We start from the raw sequence: 13,280 nt of genomic DNA, 5'->3' as shown, positions 1-13,280 counted from the left end.
ATATGTGCACCATGTGTATGCAGTGCCTGCAGAGGCCAGAAGAGGGCATTGGATCCCCTGAAACTGGAGTTACTGATGGTTTTGAAAGAGCAGCCAGTGTTCTTAGTCACCAAGGCATCTCTCCAGCCCCAAGGTTTTGTGTGTTTGTTTTAGACAGGATCTCACTTTATAGCCCTGGATGGCCTAGAACTCCCTATGTAGACCAGGCCAGCCTCCAACTCAGAGATCTGCCTGCCTCTGCCTCTGGAGTACTGGGACTACAGGCATGCACCACCACATCTGCCCTGAAACCAAAAATGTTTAAAAGAACCAAGTACTATAAGATTTGATAGCATTAATAGTCAAATTTTGTAGCCAAATTTTACCTTCCTATTTAAAACTTTTTCACCCAGTTCAAGCTCGTGCTATGCTTAGAAGCTTGTCGTGTAAAAGGAAAAACAAGGGCCGGGGTATGGCTCAGTGTCCGAATGCTGTGCTATCATGTAGGAGGCCCTGAGCTCCATCCTAGCACTGAATGTTTTTGAAAGGAAAGCATAATTGGGCAATATTCACTGAATGCACCACTGGACCCCCATCTCCTGGTCCCCCGTAGTCACTAGGCACAACAAGTTGTGACTCCGTCTGCCCAGTGGCATGTGACCGCCCCACCTGTGCTGACACACACTGAAGAGCAAATGGCTAGAGTCTTCCCTTTCCACTAAGCAATGGAGGAAGGAAGAGGCTGTGTCCCAAGACACTGCAGAATGAGACAACAGATCTTCAGCAAGCCTGGTTCCCTTGACCTCGACAAGCACAGCCCCCTGCAGTCATGAGGCCTGAGCAAAACATGAACTTCAAGCTGCCAAGGACTTGGGTTCCTCGCTGCTGCAGTGTGCCCCAGGTGGTCACAGGAAGTCTACATCTTCATACTCCTCCCCACTCACCAGGCTGCGTTTGACCCCTCTGCAGTTGGATTGGCGGTGTGAAGAGGCAGTCAAGGAGGGAAGGGAAGTAAGGCGCCAGTGACAGATGCAGTGGGTGCTCCTCCAGACTCCCCCACTCAAGGCGCAGGGGATTGAACCCACGGCCTTGTGTATACACTCTGCTCCTGAGCTGCCCACCCCCACCCACCCACCCACATTTCCTTTTGTGGTTTGCACCACCCAAGTTTTCCTGGCTTTTGCTTCAGCAGTCCACACCTGAGCCTTTCTTCAAAGGTCTGCTCTTAGACTACTAAGGCCTGTTTGCCACAGTCACCAAGAGGCAGAGTGCCTGGGAACTAATAACTACCCACTCTGAGATGGGTCTTGGCCAGGAACTGAGCAGAGTGGGAGTATAAAAGGCCAGCTCCCTTGCAACAAGTCAAGACAAACTCTGAGGCGTGGTTTACACTCCAAAGTGCGCTGTGAAATCAGTCTTCAGCTCCCCCTTTGGGTTTCACCTGAGCTCCTGCCCTCCTGAGAACCTTCACTCCCTCGGCCTCTCCCTCTCCGGCTTCTTTTCCTTTCCCATTTTCTCCTGTGCCCTTCATGAATTACCTGCACACAGCTTCTCACATAGCTGTGAGAAGCACTCTGCTTTTGAAGAGCTGCTGAAGACGTGCGCCCAAGAAATGGATTCTGAGGGTGAGATTTTGGAGCATTCTGAGTATGTGGCTAAGCAGCAGTAGGACCCTGTCACTGATGGTAAGTGGGGTGTCATCTCTGCCTGACCGCTGTAGCAAGGGCTCAAGTGCCTTGTGGTAAATCTGAGTTGGATCCAGCTGGAAGGAGCTGCCATGGCTTATGTAAACAGAGGAACCACTGATTTAAAGGACTTCAGAGTTAGTTCATTGTTGCTAGATAGTATTGCTGGTTGTTGTTGTTTGTTTTTAAGAGAGAAAATGGGCTCAGGTCAGGCAGTTGCCAATTTAAGGCAAGATGGGAAAGTCAGAAGGTTGCCTTAGCAGCTTTAAAAAAGATTATTATCTAAACTGGGCGTGGCCAGCCTGCTCTACATAGCGAGTTCCAGGACAGCTAGGGCTATAGGGAGACCCTTTCTCAAAAAGACGAAAAAAAAAAAAAAAAAAAAAAAAAAAAAAAGGAGCACTGGTTGCTCTTGCCGAGGACCCAGGTTTGACTCCCAGCACCCACAGGGCAGCTAACAACCATTTGTAACTCCAGTTCCAGGGGAGTCTGATGCCCTTTTCTGACCTCCACGTGCAATGGTGCACGACACGGGTGTACCTACCTACATGCAGGAAATACACTTGACACATAAAATAAAAATAATATATTAAAAAAAAAAGATTATCAGAGCTGGGCGTGGTGGCGCACGCCTTTAATCCCAGCACTCGGGAGGCAGAGGTAGGCGGATCTCTGTGAGTTGGAGGCCAGCCTGGTCTACATAGTGAGTTCCAGGACAGCTGGGGCGACAGGGAGACCCTTGACTCAAAAAGATGAAAAAAAAAAAAAAAAAGATTATCAGGGCTGGCTCAGCAGTTAAGAGCATCTACTGCTCTTTCAGAGGACCTGGGTTCGATTCCCAGCACCCACATGGTGGTTAACGACCATCTATAGCTCCAGTTCCAAAGGATCTCATGCTTTCTTCTGACCTCCGTGGGCATTGCATAACACAGTTGCACTTACACACATGCAGGCAATATACTCATACACATAAAATAAAAATAATAAACATTAAAAAAATTAATATCAATCTAGTAATACCACTTTGGTATTTATCCAAAAGATTTGAAATCAATGTGTCAGGATGTCCGTGCTCTTTGATCACTAAGCACCATTCACAATGGTGAAGAAATGGAATCGACCTGAGTACCTTCAACAGATGGACAGGAAAAGAATATATGATACACAACGGAATACTATTCAGTCTTGAAAGAGAAAGGACTCCATCATTCATGATAACTTAGATGGAGTAGCTAGATAAGCAGCCACAGAAAGGTGAATGCCACACATTCTCTTAAAGGTGGATTCTAAAAGAACTAAACTCAGAAACAACAGAATTGTTGAGTTATGGGGGGAAAGACGGAAGTGCAGAGATGATGACGGAAGAGGACAGAAATCTCGGGAGAAAAAAAAACCTCCCCTCTTGAGTTCTCTTTAATAGCTTGGTAAGCATGGTCAGTAGCAGTGTGTCATGGTTAGAGGTGTTAGCCAAGGCTGGACCATGCATAAGCTAGAACAAGCACAGCCCTAGCCAGCTATACATTGTAATATTACCATGAGTTAATTTGAAATGGTCTCACTATAGAAAATAAGTATTTGAGATGGCAGACATAGTAAGTAATTAGCTAAATTTAAATATTCTCTATTGTATTTATAAATGATAGTATCACTTTGAATACCATGAATATTATGCAGTTATAAATTATCAGCTGGGCATGATGGCTCATGCCTGTAATCCCAGAATTTGGAAGACTGAGGTAGGGATATTTTCATGAGCTTGAGCTAGCCTGGGCTACTGAGTTCCAGGCCAGCCCAGGCTACAGTCTGAGACCATGTTTCAAAAACAACAGGGGCCTAGAGAGATGGCTCAGTGGTTAAGAATGTATACAGCTCTTGCAGAGGATCAGAGTTCCATTCCCAACACTGCCACTCAGGCCTGGGTCTATCCTGTAAGAGCAGCAAGGCTTTGGGCTGGAGAGACAGCTCCTCAGGAAAAGTACTGGCTGCATAAGCATAAGGACCTAAGTTCATATCCTTAGCACCCATGTAAAAGCTGGGCATGATGCTCATTATAGCCTCAGTGCTTGAAGAGGGGAGACAGGTAGACCCCAGGGGCTTGAGCCATTCAGTGCTCCAGGATCAGGGAGAGACCCAGTCTCAAAACCAATAAGGTGGAGTGCTCTAGAGGAAGACAATCAATGCCGACCTCTGGCCTCCACACACATACACAAGGGTAAGCACATCTGCACACATGTACCTAACACACACACACACACACACACACACACACACGTAGTTAGACTTCCAGAAGGGCTAACTTTGTGGCTTCTACAGCTTGCTGCAATCAAGTCAAGCCCCTGACAGAGAAGGAATGGAGCCCTAAGATTTGGGGTGAGGATCTATAGGAAGATGCTTTTAACATTTAACCAGACTGGCCTTGTTGTGCAGGACTGTAATCTTGGCTACTCTGAAAACTGAGGCAGAGGGATCATGAGTCCAAGGCCTGCCTGGGCTATAGAATGAGTTCAAGACCAGTTTGAGCAATTTAGTGAGACTATAGTAAAAATAAAAAGAAGCCTGGCATATTTGGTGTACACCTTTAATCCTAGCACTCAGGAGGCAGAGACAGGTGAGTTTGAGGTTAGCCTGGTCTACATAGTGAGCTCCAGGCCAGCCAGAGCTACACAGTAAAAGCCTAATTTAAAAAAATTTAGCCAATAGATTCTCTTGAATATTTTGAGCAGGCAGCAGATACTCCACCTGAGAGTACAAGAGCAGCTCCCCCCTTGTGAAAGCTGTGCAAAGACATGAACTGAGCCAGGTGCCTGTAAAATAATCTCTGCCTCCCTTATACCTACTGCCAAGCACAGCGATACCTCCCAAGTGCTGGGATTACTGGCATGTGCCACCAGGCTAATTTATCTGGGCTGGGGATGGAATCAGAGCTTTGTGCATGTCAGGCAAGCGCTCTACCTACAGAGCTATATCCCCATTCTCAAATGCCTTGTTTTCAGTATCTACGTAATCAAAAGCAACTCACAGGGCTGGGATGGAGCTCAGAGACAGAGTGCTTGCCTGATACATCTGAGGCCCTGGTTTTGATCTCCAGCGCTATCCAAAAAGGAAAAGAAGTTGTGCTGACCTGGAATTAACAAATATGTATTCACAACCTTACGTTCTCTATCAAAATACAGTTCAGGGGCTAGAGACATGGCTCAGTGGTTAAGAGCACTAGCTACTCTTGCAGAGGACCACACGGTGGCTAACAACCATCTGTAACTCCAGTTCCAGGGGATCTGACACCCTCTCTGACCTCTGGGGGTATTGTGTGACATGGGCATATTTACATACATTCAGGCATAACACTCATGCATGTGAAATAAAATTTAAGAAAATACAGCCCAAATGAACCTCCATTTTCGGGACCATCGAATGTCCTGTTGGTCTACTACACTGAGTGGACTTGTGAGCAGAAAGGTGGAGATTACCCAACCTAGATATCCTTCCAAGACCATATGCTGCAGAGGTTGGACATAAGCCACTTGTTAGAGATTGGATGAGCTCTGAACCTCCAGAAGGACCTGGAAAAATGCAAAAACATTCACACCAAAGTTGCAAATTCTGTGCTTCCTAGCCTCTCCTTGGATCCTATACTGTACCTCTTTTGTAAGCACCCGGCTTTCCCAGTGCCACCCCCAAACCAGCATGGTTGAAAACTAACAGAGAGACCAGCAAGCTTGAAGGTAAGGATCTCTGAAGGACTATGGTCTGCTATACCTAGATGAACAAGATGAGTGCTCTCTGAGACAAAAGTGTTTATTTAGCCATTATTCATGCTGGCCTAAAAAAAGTGGGAGGTTGGGGCCCAGGGGACCTGGCCGTAAAACCGGTTCCTGCAATTTCCAGCAGCAAGGCTAGATAGCAGCTGGGAAAATAGTCACTGGGGCAGGCCAATGGCACGATGGTGTCCTGACAGCCTGACTTTGATCCCAGAACCCATGTAAAGGCAAAAAGTGAGAACCAGCTAACTCTACAAAGTTGTCTTCTGACTTCCACTTGCATACCATAGTGTACACACACACACACACACACACACACACACACGTACACACACCATAAACAAATAAATATTCACTGTTTTTGTTGTTGTTTGTTTGCTTGTTTTTTAAATCTTTTTGAAACAGGGTCTCCCTGTAGCCTTAACTGTCCTGGAACTCACTACTCAAACCAGGCTGGCTTCAATCTCACAGACATCTACCAGCCTCTGCCTCCCAAGTGCTGAGATTAAAGGTGTGTGTCTCCACACCTGGCAAGAATATTTTTATAAGGAAAGATTGGGGAAGGAAAGCTCAAGTTGTTTTCATTGGTCCTGCACTGGCTGTGACAAGGGGGGAAGGGTTCTCCAAATCCGGGGAACTACGATAGGTGGGAGGGGAGGGGGCATCCCACAAAAGTGGTGTGTCTCCCCAGTTGGCTGGGATTGTCAGCAGGATGCAGTAGTGCTTGGGGATCCCTAAGAAATTGGAGCTGAGACTTAGTGCAACTCAGAACTGTGAACCAGACCTTGTTTTTAATCCTTTGCTATTAACTTAATTTTCCTTCTCTCTTCTAGCTTCTGCTCATTGGGGTTAAATTTAGGATATCTATATATATTTATATGTATTTTTTGATAGGTGTTTGAACTAGTACATTTCCCTCTGGTTTTGCATACCACCTAAGCAACATTTCTCTCTTCTCTCTCTCCCCCTAAAAAACCCCCTCTTCCCTCCCCAGTTAAAGTAGCCCCATTTTCCCCATTTCCCCTTTGATAACACCTGTCTCTTATTATCTCCCTCTCTTGAGTCCCTTCTTCCCCTTTATCACCATGGCTCCTTTCCATTTTTCTGGCTCCTGTGGTTATATTAGGTTATATATTCATATATAAGGCTCTGGAGCTAAGATTCACAAATGAGAGAGAACATACATCACTTGTTTTTCTGAGTCTGTGTTTATTTACTTAATAACAGTTTCTAGTTCCATCTATCAATCTGCAAATTTCGTGTTTCATTTTTCTTTACCGCTGAGTAGAACTCCATTTGTAAATGTACCACATTTTCATTATCCATTTGTCAGTTGAGGAACATTTGGTTGTTTTGATTTCTTAGCTATTATGAAAAGAGCAGTAACAAATATGATTGCATAAATATCTCCGCGGTAGGATGAGTCCTTTGGGTGAGTACCAAAGGGTAGAACAGCCAGATCATTTGGTAGATTTAGATTTAGTTTTTAAGTATTTATTTTCACTTCTCCACACTGCTTTCCACAGTGGTAGCACCAGCTTGCAGTCTCACCAGCAGTGAATGAGGTTTCCCCTTTCCCCACACCCTTGCCAGAATTTGGTATCTTTTAATCTTAGCCATTCTGAGTGGGGGTATTCCTTTGCTGTGTAGAAGGTTTTTAGCTTAATGAGGTCCCACTTGTAAATTGTTGACCTTGATTTCTGAGCAATTGATGTCCAATTTGGAAAGTCTTTTCCTGCACCTATATCTTGTCGAATACTGCCTATGCTTTCTTCTTAAGTTTCAGTGTTTCAGATTTCACATTGAGGTCTTTGATCCATTTGGAGTTGGATTTTGTGCAAGGTGATGGATAAGGGTCTAATTTCATTCTTCTACACATGGAAATCCAGTTTTTGCCAGAACCATGCATTGAAGGCGCTGTCTTTCCTCCAGTGTGTGTGTTCTTGGCACCTTTGTCTAATATCAGGTGACTGAAATTGCAATCACACATGTTTGGGTCTTCTATTTTGTTCCATTGATCTACATGTCTGTTTTTGTGCCAATACCATGCTGATTTTATGAGTATAAATCTGTAATATAGTTCAAGATCCTCCAAACACTGCTCTTTGTGCTCATGATTGCTTTGGCTATCCGGGGTCTTTTGTGACTCCAAATAAATTTTAGGATTTTTTTTTTCTAATTATGTGAAGAATGAGATGGTCTTTTGATTGGAATTTCATTGAATCTATAAATTGTTTTTGGTAGGGTGTATAGCTGAAGGCTATGTAACAAGAAGCACAGTGCCAAACAGAAGAAGCCTCCCTTCCAGTTATTGGTCAGGGTAGTCAAAGAAACTCTGAAAATAACACAGGTTATTGCCATAGTCCTTGATTGCCTCCCAGAACTTGAAAATAAGACGCTATTGTTGAAGACAGGACATACTTTGGACACAGGACTTGGAGCAATGGAGCTAGAATTGAAGCCTCGTCTGTGAAGACTAACTCTCATAGTCTTCTATGCAAACTGCTGAGAGAAAATCAACCAATGGTCCAACCCAGCTGTAAAACCTAATAACCACAACAGTGGACCTACATAGCAAACTATCTCTATCGGTGCAGTAGTGGTACTTTTATCTTGGGAGTAATCAACAGCCGTCTAACTGGACTTAAAGCCTGCTCAATGGGAGGGACCTCATATGTGGTACTGTAAACATAGTCAAATATACATGGTTGGACAGGACATAGATCCTAGAGAAAAACATCATCTGTCACATCCCTAGGCAAACATAGTTTCTCACTGTATGATAAATATGTATCCTTACATTTACGGACAAATATACCTCTCACCAGTCATCAAAGAAGCTTCTTTTTGCAACAGATGGAGTCTACTATGAGTTCTAGAACTGGTCAATGCAGAGAATAAATGTCTACGAGATGCCCAGCCCTAAGTGACACATCTACAATGCAACCTCTACACCAAAGCTTCAGGGAACAGAGTGGGACGGGGGCAGAGAGAACATTAATGCATCTCTCAGCTCTCACCAGCGAAGCTTCCTTATGCAACAGATGATGATTAAAGCCATCATTATGGCCAAAGTGTAGAGAATAAGAGGCTGCGGAGTGTGTGTCCCTGGAGAGGACCCCTATATTAAACTTTGTGGTCACCGGCTGTGGCTGCTCTCCTCTGGCTATGGCCGCTCTCCTGCTCTCTCAGATCCTCCAATCAGTCGTTTGGTCCGGACCCCAGGGCTGGTGAGGAGTCTGTGCCAGCTTCGCAGCATTCAGACGCAGTAGACCAGGTTCAGTGACACAGATCTGCTTTATTGAAGGAAGGCACAAGCTTATATAGGGATAGTGGTCCGACCACAGCACAGCAAGTAGGATACCTTATTAGCATAACAAGTTTAGCATCCTATCACAGTACAGCAAGTAGGATACCAAGTAGAATACCTTGATTCCAAGGGTGGTGATTAGGGAGTGGCAAGCTCTAGGCATCAGTCTCATGATCTGCCAACAGGAGCAAAATGTCACAAGGCATTCCTTGTGGCTCCAGGGGTCGGGCCGTTGCCTCAGGCCTGCTGTATGGCTGTCAATAAGACTTTCACCCTAGGCTCAAGCCATACAGGGCTCAGGGACAATTGTGGAAGATGGGGCAAAAAGACTGTAAGAGCCAGGAGTGGTGAATGACCACAAGGAAACAGTTTTCTAGGCAGATGGAAACTTGCTTATATGAACTTACAGCATTGGTGACAGCACTCACAAGACCCATGCAAACTCAAAGCAGATAAACATCCAGCATAGAAGTGGGGAAATGAGTAAGAATCCTCAACCTTAGCTTAGGAACTATTGGCAACTGATCACAGTTGGGTGAGGAAGAATTGATCTTCTTCTTTAAGGGAGTGACACTACATAGGTTGACCAGGCTCTGGTGAATGAACTCACACTGAGGGACATCTAGGGACACAAACTTGAGTCAATAGGCCTTGACATATATGACAAAATACATAAAATCCAGTGGGGGAACTGTGGAAGAGTGGATAGGGAAGGAGGTCTAAATGTGATTAAGATGAATTGTATGAAATGCACAAAAATTCAATTAAAACATAACAAAAAAATTTAAGGGCTGGAGAGATGGATCAGAGGTTAAGAAAACTGACTACACTTGCAGAGGACCCAGGTTCAAATCCCAGCACCCACATGACAGCTAACCATCATCCATAATTCCAGCTCCAGGGGATCTGATACCTCTTCTGACCTCTTTGTATAGTGTACAACATGAGTGCACTCATCTACATGCAGGCATTATACTCATGCACATAAAAAATTTTTAGTACATCTCAGAATTTTTCTTTTAGTCTAGAGTTGTAGCCTAGTGGTAGAGCATTTACCTGCCATGCACAGCACAACAAAATAAACAAAAAATAAAACCATAATTTGAAGTCAGATGTAGTGGCACACACCTGTAAGCCTAGCATTCAGGAGGCTGAGGCAGGAGGATTAGGAGACCCCATCTGAAAATCAAGACCTCTTGAGAATGGAGGTGCAGACCTCTAGTCCCAGTACCTGAGAGGTCGAGGCTGGAGAATCAGGAGATCAAGAGCAGTTCAAGGCCAGCCTTGGCTATATACTGAGCTCAAGACCAGTTTTGAGACTCTTAAAAAAAAAAGATACAAATTTCCATCTACAAGAAAAGAAGGGGCTGGAGAGATGCTCAGTGGTTAAGGCACTGGTTGCTCTTGCAGAGGATCCAGGTTCAGTTCCCAGCACCCACATGGCAGCTAACGACTGTTTGTAACTCCAGTTCCAGGGGATCTGATGCCCTCTTCTGACCTCTGCAGGAATTGCATGACATGGATGCAGTTACACACATGCAGCAATACACTCATACACATAAAATAAAAAAATAATAAAAGTTTTAAAAATAATAAAAAAGAAAAGAGGAAAAGGGCATTTCCTGTAAAGGACAACAATATGAAATTAGTATTATACTCAGATTTTATTGACTAGAGTCACCTGCAATTCCAGCACTCAGGAGGCAGGTGAATTACTTTGGATTTGAAGCCAACCTGGGATATATAACAAGTGTCAGGTCACCTAGCAGGGCTACATAGCAAGACCCTGCTTCAAAAATATGGAAAATCATCCCACAACTATCACCTTCTCCAAGGCTCAGGGATTTTTGCAGAAAAAAAGTTGGCAGAAAGAATGTAAGAGCCAGAGGAAGGGGTGGAGTGTTAACTGGAAGTGTCCTCCGACCACTATGCCAGCAAGCTGTAGTCACACCTCCTTCCCATGCTCATCAAGGAGTTGAAGGGGGAATCAGTTACCCCTCCCACCCAATCAGTTGACCTTAGCTGCGTGTGGGGGAGGAGCTAAGGATATATAAGTTGAGAACGCTGTGAAGCACCTCTCTCACCATTTTGTGCGGCTGTCTGGAAGTCACAGAATCTATATTTGAGAGTGGATTTTCCAGCATAGCTGTAAATGGGGGGGGGCACCCACTCTTATGCAAATAAACCCCTACCCTATACTCTGTTAACAAGCCCAATAAACTCCTTAGGATTTTCAAAAAAAAAAAAAAAGAACAGAGATTCCACAAAAGACCCCATGTTGGCAAATCCTTGGGTCTTTGATTTCTTATTCCTGTTTCCCCCCTTCAACCTCAGTGTGTATATATTTTTATGTAACCTGCTTCAAGTTATTTCTGGAAAAATGTGTTAAAAATTGCCTCTTGGCCTGGAGAGATGGCTCAGCAGTTAAGAACACTGACTGTTCTTGCAAAAGACCGAGGTTCAAATCCCAGCACCCACAAGGCAGCTAACAACTGTCCATAACTCCAGTTCCGGGTATCTGACAGCCTCTTCTGTCCTCCGCAGGCATTGCACTACATGGGTGCACTTACCTACGTTCAGGCGACACACACACATAAGATAAAAATAATAAAATTTAAAAATTGTCTCTCTTTAGAAGAAAATAAATAAATAAATAAATAGGGAAAAATATGTATGTAAAAAATAAACAAACAGGTGGTGGTACAAACCTTTAATCCCAGTACTTGAGAGGCAGAGGCAGGCAGATCTCTGTGAGTTCAAGGCCAGCCTGGTCTACACAGTGAATTCCAGGGCAGCTGGGGCTACAGGGAGACCCTGTCTCAAAAAGAATAAAAATAATAAGAAGAATAAATGAACAAATGTCTCAGGACACTTTTAAAATTTCACTATTTAGAATACACTGAAAACTATTTTTTTCCTTTCTTTCTCTCTCTCTCTCTCTCTCTCTTTCTCTCTCTCTCTCTCTTTTCTTTCTTTCTCACTGGGTTTCACTATGTAGCTCTCACTGACCTGAAACTCTATGTAGACCAAGCTGGCCTTGAATTTATGGAGATCTGCCTGCCTCTGCTTCCTGAGTACTGAGATTAAAGGCAAGTATCATCACACCTGACATATATATTATTTTCAACTTTAAATTTATACTGCAAGGTTTTAGACCTCAGATTGTGGGTCCTTGTTGTCTAAGAAAGTGGGGCTCCCTGTGGCAAGTCACATGTCCACATACCACACTTTGTGCTCATAGCCCATCGCCCTCCCCTGTCCACCTTGCCGACCCTTCCCTCTTACCTCATAATTCCCCTTTTTCTTTTGTTTTCTCTTTAGATTCCACATGAAAGAAAATACACACTTGCCTTTCCAAGTCTCTCTTTTTTCACTTAACAGGATGATCTCCAGTTGTATCCAAATGCTGTTTTTGTCTTCACTGAGAATTTTTTTTATGTATGTTCTTTGTGGCTTAATTTCATTTTCATACTCCATTGTATGTATAGATCATGCCTCCTTTATCCAATGACAGATCCGTGCTGATTCCATTACTTAGCTGTTGTTAACAGTGCTTTGATAAACATGGGTGTGCAGATATCTCTGCTGTATGCTGGCTTTTGGGTTTAAACCCAGTAATAATATAGCTAGATCATATGGCAGTTCTAGTTTGAGGTTTTTAATGAGACACACACCCCTGCCCCCACATAGATTCCCATAGATTGATCTGAGTTCAATCCTTGGAATCCACAGAAAGGTGGAAGGAGAGGACTACACAAAGTTGTCCTCTGACCCCCCGATTTCCGTTCCTACTAGCACTGTGTAGGAGTCCCTTCCCTCTAAGTCTTCACAAGCACTTGTTGTCTTTTAAATTTTATATTTATTTTTATTTTATGTGTATGAGTGCATGAATTTATGTGTACCATGTCTGGTGCCTGAGGAGGCTAGAAAAGAGTGTTGGGATCCCCTGGACCTGGAGTTATGGATGATTGTGAGCCACGATAAGGGTGCTAGGAGCCCAACCCCAGTCCTCTGCAAAACCAGAGACATCTCTCCAGCCTATCTCTGTTTTTCTTAATGTTAGCCATTCAGTCTGGGATGAGATAGAATTTCAGTGTACTTTTCTGTGTGTCTTAGTTTGCTTCTTGTTGCTGTGATAAAACATTGACCAAAACTAACTTGGGGGAAGAAAGGGTTTATTTCATCCAAACTTTATAGTCCATCACTGAGGGAAGTCAAGGCAAGAACGGAAGCAGGGACCGGAAGCAGGGACTGGAAGCAGGGACCATGAAGGAACATTGCTTACTGCTTTGCATCCTCTAGCTAGCTCAGCTACCTTTCTTTTATATATTTTTTAAAAATTATTTTTATTTTATGTGTATGAGTGTATTGTCTGCATGTATGTGAGTGCACCTGTGTCGTGCAATGCTGCAGAGGTCAGAAGAGGGCTTTGGATTCCCCTGGAACTGGAGTTAAGGACAGTTTGTAGCCGCCATGTGGGCTCTGGGAATCGAACCCGGGTCCTCTGTAAGAGCAGTCAGTGCTCTTAACCACTGAACCATCTCTCCA

This window comes from Nannospalax galili, unplaced genomic scaffold, assembly GCF_000622305.1.
Source record: "Nannospalax galili isolate Female #2095 unplaced genomic scaffold, S.galili_v1.0 scaffold104, whole genome shotgun sequence".
Lineage (NCBI taxonomy): Eukaryota > Metazoa > Chordata > Mammalia > Rodentia > Spalacidae > Nannospalax > Nannospalax galili.
The sequence above is the reverse complement of the archived record's forward strand: the minus strand, read 5'-3'. Positions refer to the sequence as shown.